This window comes from Eimeria tenella, genomic scaffold (genome assembly GCF_000499545.2).
Source record: "Eimeria tenella Houghton genomic scaffold, Eth_scaff7, whole genome shotgun sequence".
Lineage (NCBI taxonomy): Eukaryota > Apicomplexa > Conoidasida > Eucoccidiorida > Eimeriidae > Eimeria > Eimeria tenella.
In genome coordinates, this window is record NW_013543439.1 from 85,346 (window position 1) to 97,625 (window position 12,280).

The window sequence follows — 12,280 nt, forward strand, 5'->3', positions numbered from 1 at the left end:
ATTTTTCGGAGCTACTGAGGCATGCGGCTTGGAATGTTTCTTACAAACAGTGAGATCTACCCTTTCAAGGACAAAAGAGGATTCTGCCACAGGTTGAGTTGGGATATCTTCTCCTGCATATTTGTCCCAGAGCTGGCCTGTTCGAGGAGGAGCATCTTGTTACGAATCAGCATGTGTAAGTTCCAGGGACAAAAGAACGATTAAATGCTGGTATCCGTGGGGCGGATGCTGGCACCAGCCAGCGATGTGCGCGGACTAGTTGATCTAATACATGTCAGCCCTTAACTTTGTGTGAATATCATTAGGCATACGCAAACTGCTGTGAATGTTACGAAACATTAAGGTTTGGTCGATCGGAAACTCCTGCCCCTGATGTTCACCTTTCCGCCGTGCAGCCGTAAATCACAAGTTGACGCACTTAGCGCACATCGCGTCTAGGTTGGTTTTGCGTAGTTCAGAGCAGCAATTGGTGAGCTTGCCAACCAAACTTCAGCTAATTTGGGTAGGCCGCAGGGTCCGGCACGAGATGCTGCGCGTCTGCTAGTATGAACTGGTTCGTAGGGGCGCCACACTGCAGAAACCTGGGTGGACAAGCTTGCGCTCGAAGTAATGGGCATAAGAAGAAGCCACATTCAGCGTCGGAATGCGTGAGACTAGTCAAAGCATGCTGTAGAGTGCGCTCATAGTTAGTGAGCCTTAGACTTCTGCGCTTTCTTGAGTAGGGGCGGGTCCGTGAATTGCAGCAAGCTGCCAGGCACTGCATGAATTCGCGGCCATTTTGTGAATCAAAACGCAGTCGACCACAAATGAAGGCTTTGAGTCTCTGAAGGAAATTTTGGGAGTGCATTTTCATGGCGCAAAGCTGGAGAGTAGAGCCATTAGAACACCTTGGGGACTCATCTCACACTCCAGTGGCACAAGTCAGAGCACGATGCATTTTCTGGGAAGACATGTAAAGCGCCTTCAGCGCCTTCGTCGGTCTATTCACGATACCGTGCAAACCACATCTGTCTATGAACCGAACCTGTGGGGCGGTACCTCTAAGGCAGTGTATCCCGCAGGCGATCATGATGCCAGAGAAGACCTGTTGGCCGTAACATTCAGCTGTCGGCCATGGTCCTCAGTTGAGCTAGAATGCGGCTTCGTGAGCATTCAGAAGCACGCTGTTTGGATGAGTTTTGAATCATACAAACACCACAGTAGCAGCTTCCGACATTACAAGCACCACTACTATCACAATTTATATGAGTAGCGGCCCCACGGCTCCTTCAGCTCATTGATCAGCACTCTAAGAGGTCTTGTGTACCGTAAAACTCGTGTTGTTCGCCACGTATATGGTTCATGCTGGTAGACTTATTTCCACTGCAGGAGCGCGGGTATGCTGACCTGTTTTATGAGTCACAATATAAGCAACAGGATATGCTGCCAGGGAGGGGGTCTTTGAATGTTGCCTTAATCTGGGTATAGGCTGTTTCGCTGATGTCTAACTGCTACAGATGGATGAACAGTTTTGTTTCCAAGCATATTTATGTGCCAGTGACTGCTCAATATCTTGCTTCTAGCTAACGTGCTGCGATTGTATGACATTAGACAGGTCGTTTCGATGAGTTATGAGCCTAAAACTGAGAAGGCACCCCAGCACGTACTACAAACACCAGGCCTTCGTATACAAGAAAAGCTAAAAGACACAATTTTTCTTTGTACGCCGCTACAAGATGAAGCATCGATCGCACAGGGAAAGCAAAGAAGTAGAACGCAAGTAGGTAAGAGGGCTATACGGGAGCACTGTACGCCTTGCATGCATGCCAGGAAAACCATTCAACGCGCATTTTGTTAGTTTCTGGAGGTGGCTGCTGAACTGTTCCATCTGTTTTGGGGCGTGCTGAGGGATCCTAAATGCAGCGCCAAGTGGATGACTCGCTGGGGGCGCACTGAATTTTGTCTTACGCTGCGCCCGAGCAATTCCACACGGCGTCGCTGGTTTTGCCAGTATAGGAATCCGTTGGAGAATCAACGGCTTAATAAAAGGACATTAAGAGCAGTTCAGGCGTGATCACACTCGTCTCTACTTCGTTTTGAACAGAAGGGACACTGCAAACGGGCAATTCGATTGCTGCCGGAAAGTGGCAGTAATCGAATTGCCCGATTGCAGTGTCTCGTCGTGCCACATAATAAGATGAATCGCCTTCCGCTTCCTGGGCTACACGCCCGTGTCACTCAGTTTCTACAAAGCTTCTGCGGCACAAAAGATCCTTCTGTCTAGAAACTCGCGCTTTCACGCCCCTGGCTAGCATGCGGCGCTGCAAGTAATGCCAGCCGTCCATTACGAGGTCAATGAATCAAGTGCATCAGTTCTACATACTATCGTCGATGAAAACGCCTCGTCAAGACATACTAGCCATTAGTAGCCACACTATTTATACGGAACGGAGCCTGTTATCTTCCTGGAAGCCTTTTCTTCCCTCGCCCTCACAGAATTCGCGCAGCTGGATCCCACTGCTGTAGAACAACAAGCTACCAAAGCCGGCCTCGGAAACTTTCCGAGTGGTTGTTAAGCAGTACAGACACCCCCATGACTTTATTGAAATTAACAACTACTTTAATTTTTTATCATGCCTGCGGGATAGTTGTGGCATTTGATGGGGTCAGCATGCACTGCATTCGAAAGACTGCAGAGCTACACCCCAGATGTGAAGCAGGGCAGTTGTAGAGATTCAAATGTTCTTGCATACCAGGCACTTTACATGACTTCTGTTGTGCCATTTATCTGAATTTTAGCATGCAAATTTTGTGAATATTAACTACGGGGATGGCTGCTGACCGTTTGCTTGATCTGAAGCTGTGTTTAAGAACCACCCAGTGGAGCGTACGCATTTATGGGCACAGTGTTGGTTTCAAGTCAATGTGTTCTTGCATTCAGACATACCAGATAAAAGTTAATTTATTTGAGTGTGCATTATTAGCAGAAGGCAAAAGCTACGTCGCCGTTGTCTGACGTATACAGTGGCTGGTCGGACGACTACAGCAGTAATTATGCAGACGCGTTGCAGCATGCCAATAAATGGGTCGGATTGTAATGGGACGCTAGGGATTCTTTGCTTAAAAATTATACAAACGAATGGGTCAAAGTAACGCATACTCATAGGCAAGCAACATGCTTCATTTGGACTTCAGGAGTCTCGTGAGAAGAACCTTGGGCGAAAGATCTAGTATGTCACGAGCGGGTCGTTGCATTGACGCCTAATACTGGAAGAAGCTCAAATCTATTGCTAAAAGGGGTGCCAGAAATGTTGAAACATGCGATATATCATTGTTACCTAGTTTATGGTGGGCATTCTACGCATTTGTGAGCACCATCACGGACACGAAGTCCGGGGGCAATCGGCGCACTGTGTGGTAGTGAGGTACAAAACGTGATGCGATTTCATTGCACTACATCTAATCTGTCTGTCTCATTGCTCTTCTGAGGCGTTCTATGGTACTATCAAACGGTCTGTATCTTCAGATGGACGATCCAGTGGTGTCACTATCTCTTGAATTCCCTCTAAAGTTATCGACGTTTTCGTTCAAGTCGTTTGGCGTTACCAGCGGTTGGTTCTCTTGTTCACTGCAGATAGCAGAGATCTACTCAACAAAGTACCTCTAAAAATGCTGATTAAATCGAGCCATTTAGTACTCCCCAAATTGCAAACTTGTCTGGTCCTGTACACCATGACGTTGGCAGCGAAGAACTGTGCCGAGGAATCATCCTCTTTCTCGGAGCTTCGACTGAGTTTAGCAGAATCCTCAATCGTGTATAATGCCCCTAATCGTATTGACCAAAATACGCTCTTGCTGCCGAAGAAGCTTAGCTTGAATTTGCCGAGAGCTGCGTGGCTCTTGAGGTCAGGTAGGAAAAACTACGGACTACGTCTCCTTGTCATCATCTCTGCTGCTCTAGCCACAATCTATTTGGTTATGGCATGCTTTGGAGAGCTTAAAGGAAGACAAGTTTCGCCTCGGGTGGAGAGAAATCTTGGAGATGAGACGCTGGATGTCCCACCTACGTGCCTGGTGAGCCTTTCAATCTCAGTCTGGTAGCACCTGAAGCTTTGTCTTCTCTATTAAAGATAAATGGACCACAGACCTGTGTGCAAATAAGCATAATTTGTGAATGCTGGAAAAGAAATAAGGCGCCGTCGCGCGCAGTTCACCGGCGGCCGTGTACATTTTTCAAGGATAACAGTGCGAACTTTAGACGCAATTAAAATGTGAGACAAATGGGAATGGGGCACGTAAGGCACCTTGCCGCGTGGGACTAAATGCATTGCGACACAACGGGTCTGAGCGCGCGCTTTGTAAAGTTTGAGAAGTGGGTTCAGCTTTCCGCCACAAAATCAAAGCAGAAAAGGCTGTTTCCACAGCTGCTGCATAAATCGTTGGAAACTGCAAAATTTTTGGCACATGGCAATGTGACTTGAGTTTTCCGGCCACTCTTTGAGGACGGGATGAAATGAATTTCCAGAGATGATTCCAATGCGCTCTTTTTGCCCTCCCAATCACGAAATACACGACAGCATTGGGCGGCACGGCATTTCGGTGGGGGATCGTGTGCTCTGGGTTGGCATGAAAAACAAATGGTTTCAAAAGGCACTGGCTACGGACGCAACAGCGGTGAGAAAACATCAAGAAGGCCTCCATGTTTGTGCTTTACAACTACGCGACGCTAGCAACATCTGTGACAGTCTAAAAGATTCAGAAAGACTTGTGTAGGTGAACTCTGCATACATTTCTGTAGCGATTATTTGAGTTCCTTTGCTTATCTGGTTATTCCTGCTCAGTTGACTGGAGTGAGCTTACAAGCTGCTGGGATTTCTTAAATGAACAACATTTGTGGACAACAGACACGAAATATGCACCTTCGAAAATAGCTCATAGACGGCGTAGGGCTTGAAGAACACGTGGCTCTGTAACACATTGACTGCACGAGCGCTACCCTGGACGACTGAATTGCACTCATGCTGGATTGCAGCTGGCACACCGTCCTACAATCAAGCATTTCCGTGAGGGAGGGATGACATCTTGGCTGATGAACTGAATCAGATGCTTAAATGTAATTGTAGAGATGTGCATGACCGAGACTACTTTTATTTTGGGGTTGAGGAAAGAAAAGTGGAACAAACAACATGCAAGGACCGAGTGTATTTCGTTTTTAACGGGCAGGAGCGCATTAGCATTTCACCGAAATAGTTTGTGTGCTTCGTTGCAGGTGCTTCACCAAGAAGATGCCTCCTCAGCGTTATCCAATACTGTATCGATGCATTGTAATTCTGACTGTTGCTTTTACCATCCACAGAATTAATTTTAATTTGAACAGAGGGGGGAATGAAAGAAACCAGACAATGTGATGGGAGTAGACAATCCGTGGAAACTTCGGACTCTCGCATGTAAAGCCGCGGGATGGTACACCTTCATGCCGAATTTTTATCTGTTATCGAACTTGAATTATGTGGCTGAGGAAATGATGGCAATTGCTTACGAGTAATATGTTTCACAGCAAAAACAGAATGACAAGGAAGTGCTATAAGTGGAATGTTCGTGTGAGATGAGTAGAAGGCATGTTTGAGTGGCAGCTTCCAGACTTTTGCGGCCGAGGGGAGACTTTCGCGCTGAGGAGGGCAACTGACACACCCAACACTACGGTGCTGCATGCAGGACTTGAAACAGCAAAGGTGCTTGCGTGCCTGCAGCCCAAAGCGATTCTGACTATCAAAGTTACGATCTTGATGCCTTGGGTGCGGAGCTGCACGGCGAGTACTGCACAAGCTTGTGCCTTCATGGTAAGTTGTAGCTATCAAACGACTAGGCCTGCCTGTTGCCTCTGGTCAGCGAAATCTTGGATTTGAGGGAAGAAGTCGCATCACACATCAACCACTGCGGCTTTAGTACCTTGGGTCAGCAACTTGCTGTCTCGGCGAATAAGCACAACAAGGTGGCATCTCCACGAGCCGGGAATTTCCGAAGCCCTAATATGCCTGCTTCTTTGCTCCCTGTGTGCTATACACGTAAGGCGCACTGCTAGCTGGAAGGCAATGTGCATCGGAGTAGTGAGCTACACTTAGACAGAGGATGGATCGAGGACTGGGCCAACCCTTTAAGTATGATCATCATCTTGTTCCTTACAAGCTCCTGCACAGGATATGCGAGACTATGAGAACATCAGATATTTGTCTCTTGCTGTCAGATGGAGGGATACTCAGGACGCTAGACGGGACAGTAACTCCAAATGGTGTTAAGAATTGCTTTGGGGACCCAGCTTCATGTACTTCAAGAGGCTTGCGCGAAGCGGGCCAATGCCTAGAAACTGGAGATCCGGTTCTAAGCTCGTTACATGAAATGGATTAGCGTTCATTTCCAGTAGCTGTCACAGCGGCTACTCAGCTGTGCGTGGTTTCTTGCCACCCGGGAACAAACTTCGTGAAGACGATTTTTTGGAGTCGTTGCTACTGTGGCTGCTACCAAGGGTGCAGGCTGCTTCTTTGTACCTTGAACAAATAGAAGGTCAGTTTTGGCGCCTCATCCGGGAATCGAACATCTACTTTACACTCGGGTCGTTGCCCGCAGTGTTGTAGGGTTTTCGCTCTGTACGGCATGTGACTACCCCGGGAAACAAGAGTTACGCATGCGGGGCTTGCGAAACAACGAATACTGCCTCTACCCCGTTTTTCTTGCTGAAACGTGCTGGGTGAAAAGTAACACTTCGTAGTTTCGTTGAGGCTTGATGGAGTTTTGGCGTGAATGAAAATAACCCACACATTCGAGAAGATAATTGTGTTTTCACCGACAAGCTGAATCATTCACTCTTTGTTGGACTCTATGCTGGAGTGGCAACTTGGCTGAGCAGAAGGTGAGACCTGAACCTCTCGGAATAGCAAATGCTTGAGAGCACAGTGACCCATTTGCTGGGCCGACGCGTTTTTTGGAAAATTCTAGCTCAACTTCGCTGACGAGAAGGTAAGTCCTGGATCTCTCGGAATATCAAATGCCTGTTTGCTGGAGAGCACAGTGACCCAGATCGACGCCTTTTTGGAAAATTCTAGCTCAACTTTGCTGACCAGAAGGTAAGCACTGAATCTGTCAGAATACCAAATGTTATACCAAATGTTTGTTTGCTGGAGAGCGCAATGGCCCATTTGCTGGGCTGATGCCTATTGGGGAAATTCTAGCTCACGTCGCAGGCAATGTACGTTTTAAAGGCTTCTTGATTGGCTGGGGGAAGAAAAGCTCAAAACTACCTCTAATTGTTTCTATGCCCCGTAGACCTGGCTGGTGGGGGACGAAATGCTACCCATTTTCATGCCCAGTATGCCTAGAGGGCCTGTCTGGTGTTTAGTTTGCCCGCTAAGCGTGGCTCAGTGGCTCTGATTTGGTGGGCTGGTTATTTGTTTGCGGTTTCTCGACATGACACATGTCGGCAGCGGGGTAAAATCTTGTTCTGATCAGACTTAGGTCGATGCTTTGCATAGGACAGCACTTTGGTGACTCTGTGTTGTGAAACTTATGATTTTGTGCCCTGCATAGTGAGCTCCAATGCACGTGGTTTCTAAATAGCGGCATCTTCGCGGCGTTTTGTTACACTGCAGCTGCAGAGTGAAAAAAAGGCCCAAAAGGTACGCCTGCTGGCTTTCATTATCGTGCTACTGTCATTGTTATTCACTGTGAAGGTCACAACGCTGAAGGGAAATGCAAGCACAGAAACTAATTGAAAGGATTTAGAAATGTCCCAAGAAGGGTTTCACTCTTTTAGCACAGGACGTAAGCTGCGAAGTGCACACGCTTTTCTTTGAAACTAACAACACAAACCCACAAACACGCACACCAACACGGTCTCTCTCCACCGCCCTCGCATTCGTTGCAGCTAGGTGCGAGACACCGCGCGCAGCTGGAAAATGGTAGCTAGCTGCAGCAGCAGCATGTTTTAGGCTTTGTGTTGAGGTTGGTAGAGAGGACGCGCTGTGGAGAGAGCGTCCATAAGTTAGCGCAAGGCGTGGGGGCGCGTGGTCGAAAGGCTGTGTGTGGGTGGACGTGGGTTGTTTTTTGTGGGCGTGAGAGGCGTTGAGTGGTGTTGGAGAGGGGATGTTGCGTGGGAAGTTGATGGTTGAAGGTGTGTGAAGTAGAGGTGTATTGAGGGAGTGTGCGATTTGCCGTCGTTCATACTGCGTCTAATGCACCGGATCCCATCTGAACTCCGAAGTTAGGCGGCGCAAGGCCCGGTTAGTACTGCGGTAGGGGACTCCGCGGGAATCCCTTTGGGTGATGACGGCCTTTTTGTTGGCTTCCTAACAACTCCTACGCCTCTCAACCCTCTTCTATTCACCTCTAACAGCTCACCTTCGACTCAGCAACGAGCAAACACCCCAATTTACGTCCTTCCCATCCTCTTCATCAAACCGCCACCCTCAACCTTCTATACGCTCAACCCCAATTGCGCACCACTCGCATCCCTCCATAACGCCACTTCCGCACTTCTCTCCCTATCCACTCCCACAGAGCACCAACAGATAAAGTAAAGTAAAAAGCAAGCTAAACCAGCTGATCCGGAACACCGGAGTTTAATTACACGTAGTTGATCTCGGGAAGGCGTTCTGAAATGAAACACTGTATTCCCTTGAGGCCACGTGGACAAGTCTATTTGAGGCTCGCTGTTCATCCATTTGTATGTACAGCAAATGAGAGTTACCGTTGGATGCAAGCGGTGAGGCCCCTAGTACTGTTCTTGTGGACTAGACCGAGACAGTAGTACCTTTCGCAAGAAACAGTGGGGCTCGCAAGTAAACAAGCAAGTACTCCCGTTTCTTGCCCATCCAAGCAGACCACGAGTTTTCAGTCTGAATACCGGTACAAGCACGTTGTTTCAAGTGCAGCTGCAACGTAGGATCTACTTCTATAGAGGCTTGGCCGAGTTTTCTGCATGGAATATCTCCTGGCGTAGGTATGGTTTTGCACACGGCTGGACTGAGTTTTGACTGAACAGAGCGTAGGAATCGCTGACCGAAGGAATAGGTGCACCCTTCTAGAATCACTTGATGCATGTCCGTAGCATCCTGAACCAGCCACTGTGCACGACAGTGCGGTAATTGGGAGGGTGTTGCACAATTATGCGTAGAAGAGCTATGCAGGCACAAGGCAAGTGAGTGTTGGGGGTGCGTTCGTTCGGAATGCGTGGTACTAGATGAGTTTCATCTGTTCGGCCCAATGACGCTCCCGACGCTACAATCCCGCAAAGCGCTTGAGTGTTGCACTCAAGTTTGTTGATAACAGTCGCTGCCTCTAATGACTTTGTGACAGTTGATAGAGAATTCGTGTATGTAGGAACATCATCCTGAGAGATCAGGTAGTAAGCTTTTGGCTAATAGCCTGGATCTGAAAACAAGTAGGATTAGTGGCTGTTCGGATATGAAACATCGTAGTGCTATCTATTTACGCCAGAGAGCCATTTTGGGAAGATGCTCAGCATTGCGAGTACAAACTAACTTTTTCAACGGTCTGATGAGCCGCGCAAGTGAGGCATGCGAAGCCGCGTTTTCATACAACGGTGGGCATGCGAAGTCGCGTTTTCACAAAACAGTGCGGCTGCGCTCGCTATCACATTAAATTACGAATGTGGCGAACAACTATGCGCTGACAGCTTCAAAATAGCGCTAGCATGTTTTCAGGCACTGGCAGCTGGCAAAACAAGAAGGAACTGTTGTTGCAATACTTTCAGTAGTGTGCAAGATACTCAAAATGCACGCGCATGCTGACTGAGCAGAAAGTTAGCGTTGATACTAAGTTCTGAGCTTTTATCTTATGCAATCGCCAAGTTTACTTTCATGTGTCCTATGCACGGTGAAAAGAAGCCTACAATAGAGAAGGGTGGAGCAACGACCCACGTTCTTGAAAGACGGTGGCGTGCGCACGGCAGACGAGGAAAATTCGTATGCGAAGAATTTCCTTGCTTGGCGAACCTGCCTATTTGGACAATGAGATGTTTACTTATAGCTGATCCAAATCTCTGCAATGGCATTTGCGGGTCGGGATGGGAACCCACCCACGTTGAGAGCCAAGTGTATACACGCCAATGGACTTATGCTGCACACTAACACCGGGTTATGTGCGGCACCTCATTGCCTGCTGACTGAATAGTTGGTAAGTTTGAAATGCACATTCAGAGTACTCGAATCAGTTAGGCCCTCAGACGCTTGCTGGTGTGATTGTAGCATGTTTCAAGCACACCAGAGAAGGTTAGCAGCAGACGCGTCATGCGTCGCACTTACTACCCAAGCTTGCCAGAAAAAACAGGACAGGCGTGTGATAGGCCGATCTTGCAACTGCATGCGTCTGAAGTCTGGTACTTGCTCATGCTGGCCACGTGGATGGCTACGTATTGTCAGCTCTTTCTCGCTCTTTGGCGCCCTGAGAAATCCATTTCTCGTAATCAGTTGTATTGTGCCATTAAATACAAAAACTATCGCTCACGTGATAAGACAGCCGGTGAAGCGACAGACTGACGTTTTGTCCTCACACATTTGGGTCTGTCTTGCTATAGATAAGTGCCAGAGCAAGGAGAAATTTTCAGTGCAATGATGCAATTATCACTTTGCAAGAAATCCGGGGTCCATGTGCATCATGCACGAGACACAATAAGTGTTGGCTATCCTTGTGTTGGCTATCCTTGTCTGTTCTCCAGCGCTTCTCCTGCGCTCCTGTTATCTTTTTGACTATTCGCAGCCGCAGTGCAGCTCGCACGAGCCAACAAGTTAGTGGCCTTGCACACGTTTTAGGGGAACAACAGAGATGTATTTTCAGTGATATGCGCAGCTAGTGAGTGGCACACTTTTTTCACTTGTAAAAGAAAAGCGAAATTCTTGGCTGAAGCTACCGCTTGATATGCTGCCACACATTTCCGGTAGCAGGATTCTGTTCACGTCACTCATTGCTGCTGTACAAGAATGCTGCTAGCCTACAGGGCTATTCTGGCAGACAAATGGCGATATGCACAGAAATAAAGGCCACAGAGTAGGATAGGGTGCTTTTAAGGTACGTAGTACGTATTCGAAGCCCTACAGGCCCTACTGTCTCAGCTGTTGGGTGCGGGCCTCTCGTAGTGGACAGAAAGTGTTGCAGTTTGCGTTATACCTGCTGGATATCGTGTTTGATCTGAAGTCAACGAAGCAAAGCCGCGAGCTGAAGCCTCAGGATGTTAAGGGAATGCGTGTTTGTTTGTCTGTGTGATTCAGAAATCTTGTTGCACGCAGTCGAACGTGCAAGCTAGAGAGCCACTGAGCGCCACAGCAGCCACATGAGCTGGAAAATGACACCCGCTGCACTCTTCCCACGAATGTGAGACACACCACGCAGTCTGACATGCCCGTGAGCACTTCGAACACATTGCCAGAATAGCAATGAAGCTCCAAATTGCTAATGCGCAGTGCTATCTCGGAGTGGGCATAACCAATGACGCATTTGCATATGCTACGAGGCGGCGCCGAACCCGCAGAACATTTGCATTGTTGTTGCTGAAGTCTGGCCCTAAAATGCGCATCTTTGCAAAGTAGAGAGTTAGTGGGAGGAAGAAGCTGATGAATAGCCATAGACCAGCTAACATTTGCGAACATTTTTCCCATCTGTTCCCATCTCAGCAAAGTGCGTCAAGAACAGGTTCTGCGCATCAAAGGGGCTGTGTCAGAAGGTGAGGTTGCGAGATATTCGTAGCCCACGTGAATTTTGCCAGGACGCTCACCAGACACTTCGCGAGTGCACAGCAATATTTTGGGATATGCATTGATTGTTTAGCCGCAAAACTGGTTGCACGTCAACAGAAAAATTCATATTTCGCATTGTAGTTGCGTCCTGTCCTCAAAGAGGAAAAGTGACAGCTTTGAGAGTTCAGCAGCAACGGAAAGTCTTCAACTTTACAAAGCAGAAAGTTAATGCTGGAGCAGCTGGGGAGTAGCGATGAATTGACTCAAATGATGCGTTCCTTTTCCCCACGAACTCCCGCCTTGGAATGAAACTGCGAAAGGAGGGGCTATAACCATCGCTCGTTACTTGAGAGTTGAGAGAGCTTGACACCCGTGATCCAAGCGAAGCTTGCAAGCATGCGAGTGGGACAGTAATGCTTGAGTATGTGCATAGCCGCTGAAGCGTCTGCTTATTTGGATAACTGGCCGCGAACCCACGTTTCACCTTGCAGTTGCGACCTGGACCTTTAAGGAACATTATCTGCACAAAACAGAGATCTAGCGCCAGCAAAAAGCTG